Source organism: Monodelphis domestica, chromosome 5 (assembly GCF_027887165.1).
Source record: "Monodelphis domestica isolate mMonDom1 chromosome 5, mMonDom1.pri, whole genome shotgun sequence".
Lineage (NCBI taxonomy): Eukaryota > Metazoa > Chordata > Mammalia > Didelphimorphia > Didelphidae > Monodelphis > Monodelphis domestica.
The window spans coordinates 253,198,015-253,222,424 of NC_077231.1; the positions used below are offsets into that span (position 1 = coordinate 253,198,015).

The 24,410-nt window shown below is 39.7% G+C and overlaps 1 protein-coding gene and 1 long non-coding RNA gene across 17 annotated transcripts in view; one reads left to right on the forward strand and one right to left on the reverse strand.

The window, feature by feature from the left end:
* Window positions 1-368: 368 nt before the first annotated feature.
* Window positions 369-19,907, reverse strand: LOC103091894 (uncharacterized). Its single transcript, XR_473347.3, has 3 exons — window positions 19,777-19,907; window positions 9,038-9,162; window positions 369-5,934 (listed from the first exon to the last, which is right to left on the reverse strand). It is a non-coding gene; the product is annotated as an uncharacterized LOC103091894 (long non-coding RNA).
* ARHGAP12 (Rho GTPase activating protein 12) overlaps window positions 11,723-24,410 on the forward strand; it is a 146,112-nt gene continuing 133,424 nt past the window's right edge. For 9 of the 16 annotated variants that reach the window (XM_007504783.3, XM_056800050.1, XM_056800053.1 and 6 more), the window contains exons 1-2: window positions 19,746-19,865; window positions 23,102-23,185. The gene's annotated coding sequence lies outside the window, so the exon portion shown is untranslated. Of the gene's footprint in view, window positions 11,844-19,727; window positions 19,866-20,158; window positions 20,447-23,101; window positions 23,186-24,410 lie in introns of those variants that run through there. The other 7 variants (XM_056800049.1, XM_056800052.1, XM_056800051.1 and 4 more) reach the window with 5 other exon arrangements.

The following is a 24,410-nucleotide window of genomic DNA, read 5'->3' on the forward strand; positions in this document are numbered from 1 at the left end:
AGGCCCTTCCCTCATCCATTGTTAATTATCTCTTCTCCTTAGAATTATTTTATACTACTTAGTATTTACCTCTCCATGTCTGTTCCATGTCTGCTGTATGCCCTTAGTAGAATGTAGACTTCTGGAGGGGAAAAGTCAGTTTCTTTTTGTTTATAATCTCAGTCTTTGTCATTTCTTTTTCTTAGTAACCCCAAGCATGGTACTTTGGCTATAATAGGTTTGTTTGTGGAACTGAGGGGAATTGTTTTTATTTTCTTCCATTCTAGAAATCAAATGGGTTTCTGGGAAAAGAGATTTTTTAAAAAATACATTTAAAAAACTCTAGTTGTGGGGTGTGTGTGTGTGTTTGTATATTTTTTTCCTCTGGACCTGCAATTTCATTGGTGTAAGACCAAGGAGGGGATATAGCTGCAGTTGCTCAGCAATTTATAATCAGAGAATCGTGTAGGACCTTGGGAGGTCACATAGCCAATCTGTGTCTGAGGCAAGGCTGGAATGAGATGGTCCTTCCTGGGCCCGCCTTCTAGATCCTTCTCCCTTTTGCCTCTCAGGTGTTTTTTATAGGACCCTGATCTTTCCTTTGAAGAGTGAAGGATTTCTATGATTATGGTTCAATCTACAATTTCTGAAGATAGCAAAGTAATTCTAATGGAAATGGCAACTTTCCCCCAGTTAACCTGTATGGCTACCCTAAACCTCAGTGGAGATACTTCTCCATCTGTTTGTTCACATACTTCCCTCCAGTTTGGCTAGATCTTACAGGCCTGATACTTTGTACCCCTCAAAGGAGGTATTCACCTATGTTCAATGAAACATGAAAATATTTCAGGGGAGAAACTCAAACATGGTCTCTTATCATCCATGAATCTGGTTGACCTGATTCCAGAGCTGTGAACAAAGTGAGGCTTGCAATGAAAAAGGCACATCTTTCTGGAACTTCTCTTCCTTCTAGTTCACTGTTTCCTCTTCACATGACTTCCTATCTGATTTAATAGAGATAATTGGTCCTTAAAAGTGACTTAGCCTTCTAGGGTTAGAGAAATGGCACAGCCGCCTTTCTCCTATTCCTTATTTAAGTGTTTTTTTCTTTAAGTTATATTCTAGAAGGTTCTCTCACTTAACCCTGCCAGCCCAGGTTTTCTGTATACATCCCTGGGAACAGAAAAGATCAAACATTTCTTTCTCAAAATCTTCAAGGATTAAATAGACTAAAGAACCTTGTGAGAAGCAAGAGCCAAAATGATAAAAACAATGTTTTGAGGCTCCCTGTCATGAAGGAGGAAACCTGAGAACAAACAAGTAAATTTTTTTTAATTCAAAAGCCCATTGAGCTGCTGCAGTGAAGTCTGCTGACTCACAGGGCTGGGCAGCAATCAATCAGAAGCTTCCAGCTCATTCCCCAGTTCTGCTGTGGACTTTCTGCAGGCCCTTGGGGCAGGAAGCCTTTTAACCTCCCTCCATCTGCTAAGTGGGAGTAATGGCACACGCTCACCTTGCAATGATGGCATGAGGCGTTAATGGTGAATTATGGTCGAGGGCTCTGAAAATACCCAGCATTCTCTAACTGCACCAGGATAATAATACCTTTGTGCTGCCCTTATCTGTTAAATTGGAATAATAGCATTGACCCACCTTGTCTGGATAGTGTCAAGACTTAGCAATAATGATTAAAGCTCTTTGGAAATATAAGGTGCTAAATAAACACAGTAATAATAACCTAGAAACGTGACTATCACTGAAGCATTGGAGTAGGCATTTAATTAATGCTTTGTCAGATTTCATTGCTACTGTTTTTGATCCCACTGACTGATTTTAGTCATAGTCTGACATCTACCAACAAAGAAAATGGGTCTGTAATTTGAGCAATGCAATCAGTCTAATTTTCCATTGTTTCTTAGGGCCATTTCTGTATTCTATGCTGAGGAAGGAAGCTTCTTCTCCTTCTGTGCACCCTATAGAGGTCAACCTCATTTCAAAGTTGTCCTCTTCTACTTGGGCTCTTGAGGAATTCTGATACTGCAGGTCAATTCCCTGAAACTGAGTTAAATTCAATCACACCCTGAGCAATGGCCCGTGTGTCAGGTATTGTGTTATCTAGGTGCTAGGATGCAAAGATGAAAAAGAACCCTGCTCCAGATCTTAAAAAACGTGTGCTCAAATAGAAGGAACATATCATACAAGCCTAGAAGAGGTGGTGTGGACTGTGGCAAGAAAATTGGAATCAAGAGTTCTGAGTGTGGATTCTGCCTCAGACCTTACTAGTTATAAACAAGTCACTTGTCATCTGTTTGTTTGCCTATAAAAGAGAGAACAATAATTCTTGTGCCACCTCTTTCACAGGGATGCTGTGAGAAAGTGAGTTCCAAACCTTAAAGGCACTATGTAAATGTGAATTATTTATCACAAAGAGACATTTGGGGCATGACTGATAGAAAATTGGTCCTGGAGTAGGAAAAACCTGGGTCATAACTGGCTGTGGGATACTGGGCATCTCCTACAAGAAAAATCCATTCTCATTGTTGCTGATACTCTCCCTTCTCTCCACCCCCCCCCCAATTATTTTGTACATAACTGGTATTTGCTTTTCTGATAAAAGTCCATATGTTTCTCCCCAATATAATTTGTGCTTTGTGAAGGAAAAAAGACTATTATGTTTTTGTCTTTGTATCATTCCTACCTAGCACAGTACCTGGCGCATAGTAGGTGCATAACAAATATGTGCTAATTTTATTTACTTAAACCTGTCAATGCCCCATGGAATTCTTCAAGACTTTAAATCTCAGGACAAGTGATGGGAGTTTCCAGACTGGGAGTTCCCTAGACCAATAAAATCACAGGTCTTGACTGATTATGTTGTTGTTCCTATGTTCAGTCATTTATGACTCTTCATGACCTCATTTGGAGTTTTCTTGGCCAAGATACTAGTGTGGTTTGACAGTTCCTTTTCTCACTCATTTTATAGATAAGGAAATTAAGGCCAATAGAATTAAGTGACTTGCCCAGGGTCACACAGTTAGTGAGTATATGAGGCCAGATTTGAACTCAGAAAGATATCTTTCTGACTTCAGGCCTGGCACTCTATCCATTGGGTCACCTAGCTTTGACCAATTATGATACAAGATAAAGTGAGTCACAGAAAAAGAAAACATCAAAACAAATGTACTCTAGGAAAATTTGGAAAGAAAGGAAGGATATTTTCAGTTAGGGCAGAAAGGGAGGAAAAAGAGAAGACTTCAAGAAAAGAGACATTCTTCAGTATTTTTATTTTTTTCTCTTCAGTATTTTTAGGAGATTAATTTTGTCACTCTGTATCCTATACTAAACTTTGTATACAAATACATCTTCTTGAAGAGTGACTAAACCCTACAGTTGTTAAGTGTCTTAAATGTACTATCATGTTCCAGTAGAGGTGGAAAGGAATGTTTGATCCCTTTCCCCCAGCTAGTATAGGAGAGGCGATGGAAACATCTGTCTTTGCTGTTTTGCAGCCACAGTGGTTACTTGGTGATGTGGGCCACATTTGGGGGATAATTTTTTGTTAGTTTGATCCCCATTGAAAGTGAACTCTTTCTCATCAACTGGGTAGTTAAACTTATTATCATTTTAGATAAAAGTATCTGGAACAGAAAATGTTCTCATTCGAAGATTGCAGATTACAGATGATAGAAAGAAATTCGACCTTATTTTTCTGGATTAAAAACAAACTCAATTTACTTCCGGGAATTTCAAAATGATCATCTGGTAGTCCACCCTGTTTTTCCAGCAGATGGCAATAACCCATAATGGGTGAGCAGGATGAATGGAATGTATGCAAGACTATGTAGGGTGTGAACATTAATAGGGCTGTGAGCTTGCAATGCAGCATTATTAAAAAAAGAAGAAGATGAATCTTTGCAGGAGAAGAAAATAAATAATAGCTTGCTAAATCGGGCAGGCTAAGAACTAACTACAACTCTGGAAAACAGGGATCATAATTCATCTTTAATTGATTAGTGCAAATTAGAAGTAATGAAAAAAACCAAGTTGTATAATCAATTTGTTGAAGTGGGTAGAAATAGGCTGCTTTCTGTTTTCATAATCATAAACTGTGGAACAGCTGATGTTCAAGATGAAAAGCTGTTGATATTCTGGTAGAATGAGTCAAATGCATCACCAAAAAGATATTTTATGTTGATAAGAGGAGCCAGAAGGTTAAAAGAGATCTCCTTAGCAACAGAGAGAAAAAAAAGAAATCTTCAAGAACAGATAAAACCTGCAGGACTTTTTTCCATTCCATTCTAAGAAGAGCTGGCAGGAATTCTATAGGGGGAAAGTTTTCAATTTTCCTCTAAAAATTTTCCACTTTCATTTGTATGTGACAACTTTAATTAAAAGGGTCTGTTTGCTTTTAGTTTTAGTGTATCAAATGATTTTAGCTCAATGCTATACCATCTTGAACAAATAACTCATTATAGTTCTACTCTATGGCCCACATGACTGCAGAAAAGCAATTCCTCTGGACTCAGGCTCATTTCTCATAGGCTTCTCAACAATTAATATTTTATATTGCTCACTTTTGCCCCCATCCAAAAGTCCTTCTTAGAACACAAAAATCTAGTTCTTTTCTAGTTCTCAATAGGGGTATTAATTCCCCATTGGTAAATAAATTTGCAAAACACTGAGCACCAAGAATATTATAAGGAGAAATAAGATTTTTTTTTTATCCAAACCCAGTTAGCAAGGGAATAGTGCTCGTTCTCTCTGTCCAACATTAAACATTTAAACACATACCCCACCACCAATGCCACTACCACCACTATTGCCGCCACCAATAAGGGACATCCCAGGACTTTCCTGGAATTGGAAATCCCTTCTCCGGTCTGCCTCTTCTGTCCTGTGCATTCATTTTTCTTACTTGCCCTGCCATCTATTCTCCAGACTGTGCTTCCTTTGGCATCTGGACACCTTGCACTGCACTGATAGACTGTTGGGGTCTGCCATATTCTCTTTGGTGGGGCTCTTTGCTCCTTGGTCAGGACCCTGCTTAGCCTACTTGGCTGATTCTATATTTCCAATTGGTGTGATGACCCCAGAAACCCCTACCTTCCCTGAGTTAAGTCAACACATATATATTACATACTTACTGTGTGCCCGGTACTGAGCTAAGAGCAGAGTGTGCCTGACTTTCCTCCCACCACCTTGGTGGTTGGGGCCATGACTTTATGGGAAAGAAAACTCTCTCTTGGTGCATTTATGATTATCATATAGTCCAAGTTAAAGTTTTAGTGAGCAGAAATCAATTCCCCTTTCTTTTGGGTACTTGAAGTACATTTAAAAAGTTTACATATCTTCCTAATTACCAAAGTTCTCTTTCTTACACACTTACTAGTTGTGTGATCACTTATGAGCCACTTACTTTCTTTTTGTCTCAGATCCCTCACCTGTAAATTGAATATAATAGTGGCAGCTACCTTTTTGTGGGGATCAAACGAGATAATATTTGTAAAGTGGCTGGCAGATGGTAGAAATTATGAGACACTTATTTCCTTCCCTCTCAAAAAGACATTTCCTAAATAAGGCAAGAATTAAAAAACATGAACAGGATCAAATATGACTTCTTCTGTAACATTTTCCCCCACTCTAAAATAAATGCAAAAGCAATTCTAACCAGATTTTGAAAAATAATCTGGTTGAAATAGTGTTTGTTCAAATACTATTTGAAAAATAGTTTTGTTCTCAGATTGAGTGCTATAATTTTGCTCAGAATTCAAAGAAAAGTTTAGTAACCTCTTCCTGCACCTCCCTTTTCTTCTTTCTTCTTCTTCTTTTTTAAATAATGTATTTAAAGGTAAAGTCTTGTAACTTCTGAGGGTTTTCTCTGTGTTTTGGGTAGAGATGTTGGGGTAACTGAGTCCAAGAAGGTCAATTGTTCTTTCAAAAATAATTGAATACACTCTGCAAAACAAGAAAAGACAAAGGCAAGAGGGAATTCAGATTCAGATTTCTTAGGATTCAGGATTCAGAATAAGGATTCCGAATCCATAGTGTTTGCTAGACCATTTGTTTCATAAAAAGAGGCTCCAAAGGAAAATAACATGGAGATCTATTGGGAGAATTGTTACTTGCTGATCCCAGAAACACCTTTAGGCAATACTCCTGAATGCTCACTCCTATTTTCAGCTATCCTGGGCACATAGGCTTTAAATAGAATAAACAAAACTGATGGAAAAAAGGGGAGGGGGAAGAGATGAGACAAAATATGTGAAATGATTTCTAATTAATTATAAAGTAGATTTTTGACTATACAGATGAAATCATAAATAATTTTATTTTACTTTTTTTCTTCCCTGAAAGGGCCCTGACTTTTTCTTTAGTACAGGACTAATTCATTTTTATGCTGTACTTATCAATGTTGTGAGCCCTTTTCCAGGTTGCCCCAATTGCCAATGCCTTTTCCACTCAGATTAGCATCATCTTTTCAGTATTTATCTTGGATGCTCCTAGCTATTTACATGTTATCCCTTCTCCCTCCTCCACTACCAGAGAGCCCGAGCTGGGTTTTGTTTTGGGTTGGTTTTTTGTTTTTTGTTTTGGCTTTTCTCTTCACCCTCAGTGCTCAGCATAGTGCCTGACATTGTAAGCACGCATTTAAATGCTTGCTGACTGATTGACTTGTAGAGGACTAGAAATCTTGTATCTTCCTAAGCAGTAGGGAAGCCATGATCATTCTACCATGACTGTTATCACTAGCTCAGTTTTGCTTACTTTATATTGATAGGGAGAGGAGGAAGTCTTTGCTGTATAGAATTTCATCATGCATCCTTGCTAAGAGTTAACATTTCACCTAAAAGCTGGCTCTTTTACATCCCATTTCCCTTTTCTCCCCTTCCTTTATTGTACACTTATTGTACACAGGGAGCTTAACTACAAGATGGGAACAGAAATACACAATTGTTGGCTTTGAAGTGAAGGCCAGTCAGCAGAACCACTTAGAACTCTCCATCAGGGAGGAGTATTATGCACTAGGCTCAAATAACATGGCTCATGGAAACCAATGACAGGAGCTTGCATCATGCCTGAAAACAGGAACTCAGAATGAGATTCAAATGCTGATTCTGATACTAACTCCTTTTGTTTTCTTTAGTCAACTGGGTAGCCTCCCTGGGTTTCCCTATCTGAAAGTGGAGAGATAATAACACCTACTCCCCAAACTCAAAGGGATGTTGGAAAGATTATTTCAGAGGAGCAATATATTTTGAAGATGAAAGAAGGTATTATTATGTTATGTTAAATGTTGTTTACTAAGTCAAAAAATAGACCTATCTCTTTTTCTTTCTTAGCCAAATATTTTGAGTAAATCTGAATATGTGGCTTCTTGTTAAAAATTTTTCAAAGACTATTAAAATAATTAAAAATTTTTACTATAACAGACACGATCCTGATTTCTGTACTTTCTATTTTCATATTTTTTAACCTTTCCTTTAAAAAACACAACAAAACAAAAAAACTTGACCTGATTTCCTCTGTGTAGGGAACTCCAGCTGAGGAATTTCCTCTCCCAATCCTGATTAGCCCCTTCCCTGAAATATTTATTCTTAGGGAATTATCTGAGGCAATGATGGATGAGGTGAAATGATTTACCTAAGGTCATATAATCAGTATGGATCAGAGATGAGACTTGAACTTAAGTTGTCCTGGTTCTAATGCTGTATGATCAATTATATTTTTCCTATGGAAGTCTAAAATTGCTCATTACACAAACAGTTGACACTTCAAATGGGAGAGAAAAAGCAAATATATTTCCTGAGATTAGAAAATGAGTTTAAGGGGCAGCTAGGTGACTTAGTGGATACAGTGTGAGACCTAGAGTTGAGAGGACCTGGGTTCAAATCTGATCTAAGATACATCCTAGCTATGTGACCCAGGACAAGTCACTTAACCCCAATTGCCTAGAATTGATACTAAGACAGACAGAAGGTAAGGATTTTTTTAAAGTGAGTTCAGATCTACATTAAATCCATTTTAGAAGTAGGCAGCAAGCAAGGCAACACTTAGCTAAATTAAAATTTCTCTTTTTTTGCTATATTCATAATTTGCAAACAAGTCAGGGAGATATTCTATGATAGAGACTCAATAACTGCAGCAAACTTAATGATACAGGATCATAGATTTAAAACTGGAAGGAAATTGGGAGGTTAGCTAATCTAGTCCCTTCATTTTACACATGAGGAAATTGAAGCCCAGAATAGTTATGCCCATGTAGTCTTTTGGTGGCCTAGCTCCTCTGACACAATGTCTTCTTTTCATTGCATCATGCTTCCCTTGCTTTATTTCAGAAAAAGGAACAAAAATGCTGCCCACATTCTATTGCAGAAGCTATGAATACGACATAGCCAGGCCCAGTTGTGAGGAAAACATTATGTGCATTATAGGTAAATGACATGTATGGAAACTGAAAATTCACCTTGTATATGGACACTCCCTTGTAGGTCAACAAGCATTGTATTTCCTCTCCTGGTTTACTATAGGAGAACCAAGGTCAGCCAAAAGAAGGAAAACCAGTTTGACAGAGAGTGTGCAATCACATTTTAACAGATTGATTAATGGGAGATGAAATAAGCTCTGCTAGAAACTATTTGAGGAGCAGGACTATGGAGCTACCTGTGATTTGATGGAGAAATGTAATTATAGGCAAGATCTCTCTTGATCTTCAAATAAGTCATTTGAACTTTTTATTTTCTCTGCTTTCTAGTTATGAGTGTGCCGGTGTAGAACTCCCCTGAGACCAAGAGAATAAGCTTTGCAAGAAAGAATGCTCATAACTCTTCGATAGCATACTAGATCCAATAATATGAAAAATACAAACCCAAAGGAAACGAAGGGTTTATATACATATATATGTTTGTGTTGGTACATAAAGCTACAGGAAATTGTAGGGGTACTCATTATAGGTAGAATCAAATAGCTAAAAGCTAACATTTACATAACACTTTACATATATTTTCTCATCTGATAGTCACAAAAATTCTGTAAGATAGATTGAGGGAAATCAACTTACTTGTCAGGGTAGTAGTCAGGCAGCTAGTAAGAGTGTAAGGCAGGATTCAGACCAATGTCTTCCAAATTCCAAGTCTACTCCATCCAAAGGAAAATTGGGCCAAGGAAGTAGGAATTAGATGTAACCTTATACAGTAGGATAGAAAAGGATCACCAAAATAGAAAACAATGCAAGTAAATCCAACATAAATCTGTCATATCCAAATTTTGGCTTTATTTTTATTTATTTATTAAAAAAATAACCCTTACTTTCTGTCTTAAAATCAATACTGGGTATTCATTCCAAGGCAGAAGAGTGGTAAGGGCTAGACAATGGGGATTAAGTGACTTGCCCAGGGTCACATAACTAGGAAGAGTCTAAGGTCACATTTGAACTCAGGACCTCTCATCTCAAGACCGCTCCCAATCTACTGAGCCACCCAGCTGCCCCCTCTCCTTTATTTAGTATGTATACATTTTTAATTTGCACAGTATCATCCATGTGGTGATATCCATAGATAAAGAATGAAGAGAAACTTGAGAGTAAAGAAAGATTGTTCTGTTAGTGGTATTATTTTTGCAGAGAAACCATTCTATTTGCACATTTTGTTTCCTTTGTTGAAGTAAATTTTTTGGACCTAATAAGTGGTGACAGGATGATATCACAGAACAAACCATGGCATATGAACAGGTGGGGGCCCCAATGTACTTTTAGGCATGAACATGATCACACAATGACACTGCTAGCTCCAGCTTCCATCATAGACGATCCCCAATATGTAGTTTTGTTTTTTAGACCCTTATCTTCTGTCTTAGTATCAATTCACAGCAGAAGAGAGGCAAAGGGTAGGCAATCAGGGTTGTGTGACTTGCCTGGGGTCACAGAGCTCAGCCAGACTTTTTTTTTTATTTTATTTTTATTATCAGGCAAAACACCCTTCCATATTTGTCGTTGTTATAAGAGCACACTCATACAAAACTACAGCCCCAAAATAAAACCACAAATACAATGCATGTGAAAGATATTATGCTTTGATCTGCATCCATCCATCTTTCCATCCAATAGTTCTTACTCTGGAGGTGGATAGCATTCCCCATCCTAAGTCTTTCAGGATTGTCCCAGATCATTGTGTTGCTGAGAGTGGTCAAGTTTTCACAGTTGATCATTGTACAATATCACTGTTACTGTGCACAAGGTTCTCTCGCTTCTGCTTATTTCACTTTGTACCTATTCAAGAAGATCTTTCCAGCTTTTTTTGAGATCATCCTGCCTATCATTTTTTATAGCACAATAGTGTTCCTTTACCAACATGTATCCCAATTTGTTCAGCCATTCCTCTGAGGTCAGATTTGAACCCAGGATATCCCATCGCTGGCGCTCTATCCACTGTGTTACGTGGATGCCCCCCAAATGTAGTTTTAGCATGGATTTAAATCTTTCCCAATGAAATCTCACAAGAGAACTGGGAACATACGGCAAAATGAGTCATTTTGTGTTTTTATCACCTCTCATTTTCCTTGTATACTCTTTGGTGAAAGCAGATTGTTCATAATAAATTGTTTATAGTAGAAAACAAAAGGAAGAACAAAGATCCAGGTTCAACAACAAACTAGAAACTAGTCTCTGAATAATTGAGAGTTGACTTGATTGGAATACTCATTTGGAAATTGATCATGGAGCCAACACCTTGTTCTTATGGAAAGTGTCACCCAACACTTAATGACTTCGTTTTTATATCTCATATAATAGTGCCTCTAGCAATGCTAAACTGGAACATTGGCATTTTCCTGACTCACACAGCGAGGAACGTGTGCCGCCTATTGAATCATCCACATCACTTCCTGGAGCACCTGGAAACTATGACATTAGTCAGGGTTTAAACAATTGGGTATTACCATGCTGCCATGTTTTTGTCAATAGAGAGTGAATGTTAATGATAATGTTCTGGGAAAGGGGACCTTTTATTTGAATTTTTTAAAATCTCAACAGCTTTGAGCACAGAAGTTAACTGGGATCATGTGAGAAGTGTATCAAAGAGTCTAACATGACTCATTTCTTTCCTACATGATAACTAAAATGCTTTATAAAAAATAGGACTCGGCTATGATTAGTGATTGGCATTTTCACATTGCTCAGTATAATTATTTGTCAACTTGAGTGAATAATAGATTCCTAGATAGATTCATAGATTGCTAGAGTTTTGAGTGCAAAAGAGAAAGCCTTACAACATTTCCAGTATTGAAAAAGCAGAATCTGAGAAATGGAAATGGAATACTTTAGCCATTAGTTAGTGACCTGTGGTCACTAGGCTGTTCTGCCTGTCTGGTTTTATGTGTATGTCATCTGGGAGGCGTTTCTGGATCTGTGTTGAAATGGGATTAAAAGCTGTAATTGTGTGTCTAAGAGAGGATTTGTTCTCTCTAGGGTGATGTGTTAGTCCTCTTCTCCCCAGTTTCTACTGGCCAGGGTGGTAGGGAAGAAGCAGCAGTGGTTTCTAGAATGCCTGAGAGAGTGCTTCCCACATCTCATGCTTTTTATACTCAAAATCAGAAAAGCTGTAGGGCTGAATGATTAAAGACTGTGGGAGGGCTCGTAGAAAAAAGGGCCGATTTGTGGGCTAGCCCTACTCTCTGCGGTAAGGGAGATAAACAACCACCCCATTCAGATTTTCAGATGAGGGAAGTAGCTGAAAAAGTCAAATGCTCATTTGAACTTGAGAAAGGAGAAGTCTGTGGGCTGGTGTTGGTGAGGGGAGAGAGAGGAAGGACACTCACTGGCTTTACTGTGGAGGAAAAAAATGCTTTTGGGTGGACACAGTACCTTGCATGTAAGTAAACACATAAGCTGGTGCTCAGTAAATGTTTGTCAAATGCTTGATTGTTGGCAGGTGCTGCTGGGTGGTTGGGTGGACCTGGCAAAATCCAGAGAAGAAAGTCCGATAGAGGGAGGAGAGAAAGAAGCAAGAACATTAGAGGAGGATAGCAAGCATTAGTTCAGAGCCAGTGAATTACTGTTCTAGAGACTGTTCCCAGCCCAGGGGAAATCTTGTGTATAACAGATGGACAAATTAGCATGTTAGAAAAGTGCAAAGGAGGTAAAGTCAGGAAATTCACAACTTTTTAGACTTGTAATTTTGAATGGGTCATTAGGAAAGATAAACTTTAAGAGTAATCAGATTGGTCACAAATGAGGAAGAGGTTACTCTGTGGTGACATACCAAAACCAGAACTTTAAAAAAAAAATTGCATTATTTCAGATGAAGCCAGTCAGTCTTTTCTATCCTTTTTGTTTTATTTTGTAATTTGAAGATCAAAGTTATATTTATTTAGTGTTCTTGTCTGGTGCAAAAGTGAATTTTCCTCCACTCTCTTTCACAGGTGGGCAGTTATGTTCTTAGTTACGGAAGGAATGAGCTGCCTTGCATATGTTCACCTCAATCCTCTGTCTCCCTTTCCTCCCATTTACTGCTGGCTGGGGATGCTTATAACAGCTGCACTATGCAAACTTACCATCAAATATAAATCTGTAATCTAAATAGTGTTTTTATACAAATACTATTCCCATCCTTTGTGGGAATTATCACCTAGAGTGGTTCTAAATGAAGTAGACCTTTTAATAGGGGATGGAAAATCCTAAAATGACATTCTTACTATTTTCTATTCCCTTTTCTTTTCTATTTGAGGCATTAAAGAGTCTTCTTTTTTTCTGTATCCAGCAAGGTCTGTTAACACATCTGTTATAGATATCCATATGCATCTGTTTATTTCTTGTTAAATGAAATCACAGTCAGTTATTTACAGATAAGACACAATCAATTTTTTGCTTTTAAGGGAAAATTCATTTTCATGTGGCTTCTTCTTTAGGCTATTAATAATTTTATAAACTAAGATCAGATTATATCTTTCTATTTTAAGATACATAATTTTGGTATTCTTGCAATTTATGTTTTTTATGTATATTAACTGTTTTTATGAAATATTTCATTTTGGACACTTTAAAAGTATTGTAAAACCATGCTTTGGCCATTTTCAACACCCTGGAGGAATTTTACAGCAAAATTGGCCATTCAGAACCACCAAAAAAATATCTTTCTAGGTAATTGGGTTTTTCTGAATAGTTAAAAGTTTGTTTCCATTCATCAAGCACAAAAATGCATTTTATTTTGATCCTGAAAATGTAAATGCCTTTTCCTAATTTCTTCAACAAGGAATGCGAAACTGAAGCTTTTTCTTGATGATGCCTTGTTATGAGTATCAATTATTTTACTGTATGCTACAATACACTGTTGCCCTTTGTTTCACTTGAAGCCTATGGGGCTCTTGGCCTTTTTATCAAATGGGCTAAGATTGCTGTGGTTTTCTTTTAAGAAAAAACAAAACCTTCTTTTGTCTGCTTCTTCTCATTTTCCTTTCTTTGTCCATGTCAGAATACCAGCTCTAACTTCTTGAGATCAGTATGGTGATTGTGTTTAGTTGTTCTCCCTTTTCCAATTTTCTGTTTTTAATCTGTGTTCAGGTCCAGCCTCTGACATATTTACTGACCATGAGTTCCTGGAAAAAAATTAGGGATCTGGGCAATTTGTTAGGACTTCCAAGATTGAGGAATAGCTGCCAAAATGCATTGACCGGAAGAATTTCTTTACCAGGAGCTCCACACACTGAAGAAATAACAGCTAGACTAACAACAAAAATCTGTTGCAGCCTAGGAAATCAGATGGTAATACTAAATAATAATAGCCATCATTTACATAGCACTTTAAAGTCTGCTAAGCACTTTACAGTGCTATATTATTTGGTCCTTAGAAGGTGCTATTATCATTATCCCTATTTTACAGATTAGGAAATTAAGGCAGACAGAGATTAAGGGTTTTGCATAAAATCACACAGGTAGTAAGTGTCTGAGATCAGATTTGAAGTCAGGACTTTTTGACTCCCAATTTATCGGTCCTACTTTGCTAGGCAAAGTCCCACCTTGCTAGGTTGTATGGTAGACTCCACTACTTACTGGCTGTATAATCCTTCATCTCCATTTGCCTCAGTATCCTTATCTATAAAATGGGGATCATAATAGCACTTACCTTGCAGGGTGGTTGAGAAGATCAAATGAAATAGTATTTTAAAGCACCCAGCACATAGCAGGTGCTTAAATGCTGGGTCCTTTTCCTCCTATGAATAAAATACACAAATGCTTGGATTTTGTGACATCTGTTCAGTCAGCTGGGAAGTCCTTTTATTTATCCACCTAGATATCCATTTACTAATTTATATTATTTATCCTAAATTATTATATTTGTTATATTCATTTATCTATCCATTAATTTTTTCATTTGTTCATTCATTATGATTGTGTTCTAAATGAGGCTGCTATATAGCTTAATTCCAGATAGGTAAGGTTTGATTGTGTGTGTACCACAGCTATTATTGCCATGATTCAAATAAGCAGTGGGGAGCAAACAAGACTTGCCATGCTGCAGGATCATCAGGGACTAATTGGGCATGTTTTAATATCCCAACATTTTGACACCCACTGACATAATTGTTGTCACTGGCTAGTGTTTATACAATTCTTTATGAGCTAAATTTTCACCTCTGTGCGCCGGTACAAATGACATTGTCTAACTGTGTAAGAGTACCTGTTTGGAATTTCTCCTAAAGCAGATCATTCTCGATTGAGGAGGGGACCGGCCATTGTGGGTGATTGCTACATTTCAGCTGGTCGTTTATTCATTTTTAATTTTGGATGAGGAGGAAAGTCTTGAAAGTTTAACATTGGGAATGGTGATTTTTCCTGCTAGTTTTGGTATTGTATAATTCTGATAGCTAGGGAGCTTATGCATGTTGTGGAGTGTAAGTATGCCAGAATAATCTCATGATTAGTTTTGGACTATTTGGCAACTTTACGGTTATTTCCTTGGTACCTATATTGAATTATAAAATTTTAGAGTTGAAGCCATATTAGGATAATCTAATTTAGGGAACTGAGGCCCAGAGATATTGAAATCATAATTGCCTAAGCAGCAGAGCTTGCATTAGAATGTAGGTGTTCTTATTCTCAGTCCAGTGTGTTTTCCTGCAAATCATGTAAAGAGAACTTGTTAGTAGAGGAAACTTTGAAGAGAACTAGCGGACATGGTTAATTGAAAGGGTATATAATTAACTAAATATGGATTTAATGTTTAAATGACCTAATTTACCATGAAGTCAGATCCATCCCAGCATTGGCTATTCTTATGACCTGTTTGAAAACGAACCTCTCTCTTTTTCTCTGGGCCTTAGATTCTGGATCTATAAAATGTGAGAATTGAACTAGATGACCCTTATGGTTTCTTTCAGTTCTAAACTTTACTTATTAACTGCTCAATGGCTATTTTATCTCATGTTAGGCATGATGTGGCCATATGATTTGGGAAATGCTTAACATGGCAATTTTGTTATAATTATACCTTGATATCATCATGATTATTATTTATTATCATATTGCCATCACTATACTTATATCTATCTTTAAGAGTCTGTAACTGATGAAACCAATGACATGATTCAGGATGGCAGAAATAACAATATGTAACAAGAAAGCACTTGAAATCTTCAGATAAAAGGTACTATGTAAATTGCTATTATCATGAGTCTATGATTATATTTGAGTTTGAGATTTCTGGAAATCAAGCCTGCAAATAAATGTAGCAAGCTTGCAAAGCATCTATTGTGTCAGGCAAAATTGTTTACAGAGCATCTGTGCAGCATGTGTAAGCAGGAGGTAACTGTCACTACAAAGTGAGTGAACAGAAACACAGGAATGAACGCATGCCCTCAGTGTTTTTCTAAATGTGCTTTTCTTGACCTTGGTCGGGGGAGAATGAAAAAACAAGGTCCATGATTTTCTCATTTAGCACTGATCCAAGCAGTCCCAAATTTTGTCTTGTTTCTAAAGTTGAACTGAAGTTTAATGAAAATATTATGCAATTCTACATAAGTTTACATTTCTGTATTAAGTCTCAAGCAAAATGTAGTACTAGTCTTTTTAAAAAATACCCTGACCTTCCATCTTGTAATCAATACTGTGTATTGGTTCCAAGGTAGAAGAGTGGTAAGGGCTAGGCAATGGGGGTTAAGTGACTTGCCCAGGGTCACATAGCTAGGAAGTGTCTGAGACCACATTTGAACCTAGAACCTTTTGTTTCTTGAGGTCCACACTCTCAATCCACTAAGCCACCTAGCTGCCCCTAGCACTAGTCTTTAATATCAATTAAAATAATAGTGAGAAATTATTTTTCAATAATAAAGAGCACAATTGTTCAGATTAATTGATCTGTCTACTAGTTAGTCTAAACTGGTAAAACTTTTCCTGCCAAATAATGACATTAGGTTATTTTTAGTTTTATAATAGTTTTATGCTGTTATACAGCATAATAAGCTATCTGCTCAGTAAATGAATAAGATGGAAGCAAAGCAAATTTAGGCTGTAACAGTTAAGAATTTTAGAACTTGATGTTGTTTAAACAAGAAGCCTGTTAAATTATAATGGGACTCAAAATGATATGGTGAGATCTTTAGTGTAGGCACCAGACATATGCTGCCTAGTGCTATTTTAAAATTAACTAGAGACAACATTGAAAATGATGTCACTGTCCTTTCCTCTCCTTCTCCCTAGGTCTTTTTAAAAACAACATACTATAGAATTGTGTATGTCCAACTCTTTGCTGCTTTGGATAGCAACCAGTCATTGCATAGTAGGTATAGTGGTATTACCAGAGATTAGGCTGTATATCTGTGTATGTATACACACATATATGCACATGTTGGCTACCTCAATAAAATGTAAGCTAGCTCCTTTAGGGCAGAGGGACTGCTTTACTTGTTCGGTCAGGATACAGGGCAGTAACTAGCACATAGTAATAAATGTTTGTTGGTTGATTGCAAAAGTAGAAGTAGAGTTAGAAGAGGCAACAGTTTTGTGTGTGTGTATAGGTGCATTCAAAATGTTTTATAGTTTCTTCAAGTGAAATTCAACATGCCTAATGCTGTGCTTCAGGAACAGGGAAAATGCTATTATTAATACATTTCCACCAAGATATGATTACTGTTTTGGACTGTCCTTGCTTTGGAATACAAAAAACAGTATTCTGAGGGAATTTTAAGGAAGGTCGAATAGAAAAAATGGAGGAATAAAGATGTCTTGTTCTGTATGCTGAGCAACATCACTAAAAAGAGAACAGGAGATTATCAGAGAAAGAAAATAGGAAGGAAAGGAAGAAGGAAGGGAGTCAGTGCAATGATAAAGAAATATTATATTCATTGGCTTATTTTTATTTCCTTGTCTGGATTGGTGCTTTTCTTTCTACAAGAAAAACTGCTTCAAACAACAACCACCAAGTTTCCTTTAATAGTTGGTATCTGTCCTCCACAACAGTTACTTTTGGATGACTCATGCCACTCTGTGTTCTTAAAGAGTGTACCAGTGAAGCCTAATTGTGGAAAGTACAAGAAGACCTTAGATTTAGAGGTGAAAGGGACCTTACAAGCCATCTAGTCCAACTCCTTCATCTTGTAGGTCAGGGAACTGAAGTCTAGAGGTGAAATGACTTGCCCCAAGTCATACAAAGGTGGTAAATGGCAAGATTTGAACCTCTTACCTCTAAACCCAGATCTAGTATTGTTTCCATTATCACAATCTGGAAAGACTTCTGAAGTAGTCATAGGGATGTCTCTTGTCTGAAGACTGGCAGGGATTGAGTTCAGGGAGAGATATAGCTAATTCCCAAAGACCACTAATGCCTAAATTATAGTGTCTCTCTCTCTCTCTCTCTCTCTCTCTCTCTCTCTCTCTCTCTCTCTCTCTCTCTCTCTCTCTCTCTCTCTTTCTGTTAGACAAACACACAAACTCAATCTGAATTCAAAGCACATGACTTCAATTAGTATAACTAGTTTCTGTTTTTAACAATAACTTTTCCCAAAATGAATGACAAAAAGAAAAATGTTCCCCCATCAAAGGAAGTAATGTTAATGATGAAAGTCAGAGACTCTATTGAGATACTTGGTTTCTATGATGGGACAGGAAGGTATAGCTATTATCTTATTGGTGCCTTCAGGTCCTGGTTCATTACTTACTTTTAGGAACAATCAAAAGGGGCAGCTAGGTGGTTTGAACCTAGAGACAGGAGGTCCTGGGTTCAAATGTGATCTCAGGCATTTCCTAGCCCGGTCTGTGGCCAAGTCACTTAATGCCCATTGCCTAGCCCTTACTACTCTTCTGCCTTAGAACCAATACACAGTATTGATTACAAGATGGAAGGTAAGGGTATTTTTAAAAAAGACTAGTACTACATTTTGCTTGAGACTTAATACAGAAATGTAAACTTATGTAGAATTGCATAATATTTTCATTAAACTTCAGTTCAACTTTAGAAACAAGACAAAATTTGGGACCGCTTGGATCAGTGCTAAATTAGAAAATCATGGACCTTATTGGTTCTAAGGCTGAAAGGGTTAAAAAAAAAAGCAAAATAAAGGAAGGAAGTAAGGCAGGACCTCAACAAGGCATTCATTTGGTCAAGGCCAAGGTTATTGAAAATTGTTCCCCCTGTAGGATGTCTTGTCATTGACTCAGAACCTTTCACTAAAGCATATCTATTTAACTTAAACAGCACTAAAAGCAGAATTTTCTGGTATTAAAATTACACTCATTTTAAAAGTGCCCTTCATTGTTCTCTTTGCATTTGTGTCCAAGTGGATGACTACCTTTGACGATCTTTGCTTAAAATCCGTCTGGCTTTTGGGACCTCCCCTTCTCATATGCACACCCTGGCTTCCTTCAAGGTCCAGCTAAAATCCTAAATCTTCCTGGAAGCCCCCTTCATTCTGGTGCCTTTCCTTGGTTGACTGTCTCTAGTTTATCTATCTAGCCTGTACTGCATGTAGTAGCTCCCGTTAAAATGGGAGCCCCTTGAGGGCGGACGGTATTTGGCTTTCCTTTGTATTCCCAGCTGGGCACCAGTAGGCACTTTGAAAGTTTATGGAACGACTGCAGCCTGGGTACAAGCAACAGGCCCCCGAACAGGCTCCTGAATCGATTTCTGGTCGTTTCTGTTAGGGAAGATTCACCTTTTATACTCGTTACCCCATCCCAGTGCTGTGACTCCTCCCCGCGTCCCTCGCGATCCCCCATCAGCAGCATCCCCCATTGACTCTAGCTCCCTGGGGCCTTTGCTTTACTCTTTAAACCCGAGTTAACTCGTTCGTGCTGACAGGGTGACAGTGTCTGTGCATGCCCACGACTTCCCCGGAGGTTGAACGAACAGGCACGGTGCCAGGCTAAGAGCCCCAATTAGTCTGGAAGCTGCACCCCCTCCCCTATCTCTTTCGCTGTAATCCTGCACGTCCCGGGTCCTAGGCTCTTTTGGAGCCCCGTTCTCCCTACGGGATCCCCTCCAGCCATGCCTCCCCTAGCCCACATCCCCGCACCCCAGCCCGACCCCCCACTTTCGCCCCCTCCACCTCCCTCCCAAAGTGCTGGGGCACAGACATTCCGGACTCCGGCCCGCCCTGGGGCTCGGCCCCGCCCCCTCCCTGCCCCCGCCCCCGCGGTGGGGCACGAGGCGGCGGCCTCCCGTACTCAGGGCCTCCCGCCCCCCGCCCCCGGGCACCACGGACAGGCTCACGTGACCCTCCCCTCCACTTCCCCTCTCTCCTCTCTCCCTCCCGGCCCCCTTCCCCGCCCCGCCCCCGCGTCAGCGCGCACTCCCGACGTGCCCTGGAACTTACCCTTCCTCGGAGGCAGATCCCGGGGACGCTACTGGGCTTCGGCCGCCACCACTGCCACCACTACCACCACCCTGTTCCCGCTGCCGTCGGTAAGGAAGAGGGGGGAGGGGCGAGAGGATGGGACGGACGGGACAAAGGGGGCCAGCGGGGTGGTGGTGGTTCTGGGGCGGTAATGGGGGAGTGGTAATGCAGGGAGCGGGACTGCGGTCCCGAGCTCGAGGCGGGTGAGTGGGGGCCCCAGTCTTCCCATGGGCCCGCCCGGGATTTAAAAGGCTAGAAGTTGTGGCTCCCTTCCCCCCACCCCGGTTCTCTGACTTCCTGTGTGAGGGAGGGCAGCGCCCGCCCCGCCCCCGGGAGCGTGTGTGTGTGTGTGTGTGTGTGTGTGTGTGTGTGTGTGTGTGTGTATTTATATATGTATAAGTACGAGTGAGCCCGTGTGTGTGCGCGCGCGCGTGTGCGCGCGAGAGCCGTGGCCCACCTCGGGCACCACCACCCCTTGTCCAACCTCCAACCCACCTTGAGAGGAGGAGGAGGAGGACGAGGACGAGTAGGACCTCTGCGGCCCTCCATTGACTGCTCTCGTCTGACCGACCTCCGACCACCCCCTCTTGTGCACACGCCGCTGGAGGGCCCTCACCCCGAGCTTTGCCCTTCTCCCGCCCCGAGGCAGGTGACAGCGCTGATGGAGGGTAGGGAGGGATAGGGTGGCAGTAGTGTGGGAGCCCCGCCGAACCCTTCAGCAAGCACTTTGGGCCCCAGGACCTCCTCAGCGAAGGGGATCCCCGCACCATCGCCTCCCCCACGGCGCTTGGCTGGCTTGGTGAGAATCCCTGTGCCCTGTCCCCTTTGGGAGCGCCGCAGGGGGCCCGCCAGGCACCGTTGCCCCTAGACGGCAATGCCCACCAGTCCCCCCTCCCCCCTCCGCTGCAGCTTCTCCAACGGGGAGAGGTGGACTGAGGCCAACTCCCGCATTTTTACCTTGACCCCTATAGGGAATGACCTTTAGAACTGACTCCTGGCTTTGAGGAAAGTGCATTCCCACAGCGTGCGGAGACCTTTAGCCAAACAAAACGTCCAGGGGCCTACGGTAGCCTCCTAGACTGCACAGTTGTTGTGCTGTCATGTCAACTGGCCTCGGATTATACAAGGAAATTGTTTAATAAACGCCTGGCTTTGTGAGACCCAGCTAAGAATCTGTAGAACTGCTAGGGAAATCCAGGTCTTGTGACAGAGCTTGACTCCCTTCTAATACCACTGTCTCTTTCCAATAAAGTAGAGGTCTTTGAAAGTTTCTTCAAATCTATAGTATTTCATTATATACCCTTTTTCTCATCCATATTTAAGGGGAAAACTTTAGGGAGCAGCTAGGTGGCTTGGTGGATTGAGAGCCAAGCCCTGGTTTCAAATTTGACCTCAGAAAATTCTTAGCTGTGTGACCCTGGGCAAATCACTCAATCCCATTGTCTAGCTCTGCTTTGGAATCAATAATAGTATTGATTCTAAATGAAAGGTGCCGGTTTTTAAAAAATGCTTTGAAATTTATGTGAAAATGTAATATAACCTAATCTTACTGTAAGTAGTGCAGAAAAGAAAGTGAGAGCTTTGGTCTGTTGTAAGTTACCAACTCTGCAAGTTGAAATGGTTCAGTTGTTATTCCTATATGCATAAATGGTAATAGAGGATTTTAATAAGGGTATAATGTTAACTGTTTTAAGATCAGCCTTAGATGGCACAGTGAATAGGGCTCAGGACTTGGAATCAGGAAAACCTGCATTCAGTAACTTGTTTCCTCATCTGTAAAATGGGGTTAATAGCATCTGTTTTTGAGGATCAGATGAGTTAACTAATGTAAAATGCTTTGCAGATCCTAAAGGCTGTGTAAATACTAGCTTATGGACCTAGGTTATTTTGTCTTAGATGGAAGTTGTTGACTCCTAAAAATAACAGCTTTGAAATAGTTGTGCAAACATGTTAAATCTTATAGTATATAGATGTCTTGGATAAGCAGCTACATAAAAAGTTAAAACAAACTATTCCAGTACTAGAAACTTGGTGCATTTGTCTAGAAGTTAATCATCATTTAGGAAAACAAATTTTTGTTGCTGTTGCTTTCGAGTAGGGTAGTTATATGGTTTGAAGGAGCAGCTGAAGGGAAGTAATCTTTTCACAGATTCTACATTCCTATTGACTATGTAGTGTCAGAGAATGAGGTTGGGGTGACACATCTCTTGGGTCAGGACCCAAGTGGGAAGATTGGAGTAGCAAGAGACTGGGAAGAAACAGAACCACAGAGACCAGCAAGGGCACTAAAGGTAAGACTGTAGTGAGAAAAGATTCACATCAAAGGTCAGCCTCAACCACAATGGCTGAGACATGGGAACTCAGAAGACACCACAGGGCTGTTGGGTCAGAGAAATTTAAAAATGAAATCTCCATATTTGTCCCCACAAATCACTTTTTTGAAACAATATGGGTATATTTAATTGTACTAATATGGGTATATTTAATTGTACTAATAAACAACTTTGGTGGGGGGAAATGGGATCTTTAATAAAAGGATAGAAACCTGGATATACCCATTCCTTTGTGACCTTCTTACAATCAAACCTCAGCTCTGTGGTATGAGGAGTGTGGCTCTCTCTTATAGCCCTTCCCACCCAAGATTCAAGGTTCTATCCCTGTGGTGTCTTCTGAGTTCCCATGTCTCTGCCATTATGGTTGAGGCTGACCTTTGCTGTGAGTCTTCTTACTACAGCCTTACCTTTAGTGCCCTTGCTGGTCTCTGTGGTTCTGTTTCTTCCCAGTCTCTTGCTACTCCTGATCTCCCCAATTGGACCTGCCCCTCTATTGCTGGTTGTCCATATTGTCACCTCTCTTCTGCCATCAGAGGGTGTCTGCTAGCTGCTGCCCCAGGCACCACTTCTGACTGTTGCTGCTCAATACATGCTGCTAAGCATTACTGCTCAACTTCACTGATTTCTTTTACCCCTTCTTTCTGCTTTCTTTCCTTGTCACTTCTGTTTCCTATCATATTTTCCCAGGATTCTTGGCTTTTTTACAAAACAAACAAACAAAACCCAAACTGCTTTTATATAGATAGTGATGGCTAACTAATCAGAGTGTTTCTCTCTAACTACATTTTAAAGTGATTGATCCCAGTATATTGGTCAGGTATATTTGGTTTTTCTCAACTCTTATTATTTGTTGCTTCCTGCTTGGGTGGGGATGTTGATTCCCCCCCCCCCCCTTCTTTTTCTAATTGCTTCCAAGTCTGAAATAATCTTGAGAGTCTGAATAACAGAGACTTTATTGTGTTTTCTTTTAGATATTTAAACATTTAAAAAGAAAGAGACATATTGGAATCTGACAAAAATGGATTATTGGGGAATAAACTATTTAATTTTATAAGGTATTTTTTTTTCTACTATTATGAAAGAACTTCTAAAACGTGTTGACTTCTCTGTTTCCTCAGATTTTAATAAACTAAATGTAATCTTTTATTTTAAAAATAGTTTTTTTATATCACTTGCATTTATTGTTATTACTCCCCCCTCCACTGTTCCAGAGAACCATTCCTTGTAATAAAAAATTCTCCTATAATAAAAGTTAAAAAGAAGGGGAAAACAGTTCAAATAAGATGAACCAGCACAAATGTGATATGTTCTATGGCCATAATCCCCTTACCTCTGCAAAGGAGGGGTGGAGGTACTTCCTTGGTCAATGATAAACCCAGAAATTATTCATATACTTATTCATTTATTTGTTTTTGAGATAGTCTCCCTTCCTTCCTTGGGCTAGAAATTGCAGTACAGATTGGTATGTATTTGATCCTCACAATAAGCTTAGGGGGGGGGGGGAGGGTTAGGTACTATTATTATCTCCATTGTACAGATGAGAAAACTGAGGCTGAGAGATGACTTGCCCAGGGTCACACAGCTAGAAGACTATGGCAACAATCCAAAGTGAGGTGACGAAACTTGTGCCAACACAGTGTCAGAGAAGAGCAGGTATACAAGTACATAAGCAGGCATATAATAAAATTAGTATAGACAGGACTTAGATTGGGACAGATGAGGGAGATGAAGGAGTTGAGGATTCAGCACTAGATTGTGAGCCTGGATGACTGGGAGGTTGGTAGTGCCTTGGATAATAATAGGAAAGCCAGGAAAAGGGAAGGGCTTGAGGGGAAAGATAAGGGTTCATTTTAGTGTTTTTTAAATAATTTTTCATGCTTAGAGGTATTGGAATTTATAGCGGTAGTCCACATTGTATAAACTTTCTGATCTCTGAATGTAATATTCAAAAATAAAACTCTTGAAGGATTCTTCTGGATAAACAATAGATTTAACTTGCATTAAATTAGTTGACATAATCTGACTTGTGTTAGAGACATTATTTGCAATTCTGTGGAGGCAGGATTGGAGAGAGGAAAGACTAGAAGCAGAGTAGATGATTAAAACCTGTTGGAAGTCTGGGTGAGATGAGAGGATTGAACCTAAGGGAGCTGCCAAATCTTTAGAAAGAAGGGGCAGGACAAAGAGATGCTGCAGAGGTGGCAGCTCATTGGATATGGGACCTGAGGGTGAAGGGTAGAGTCCAGGGTGAGTCTGAGACCACAGACCTGACTGACTGGC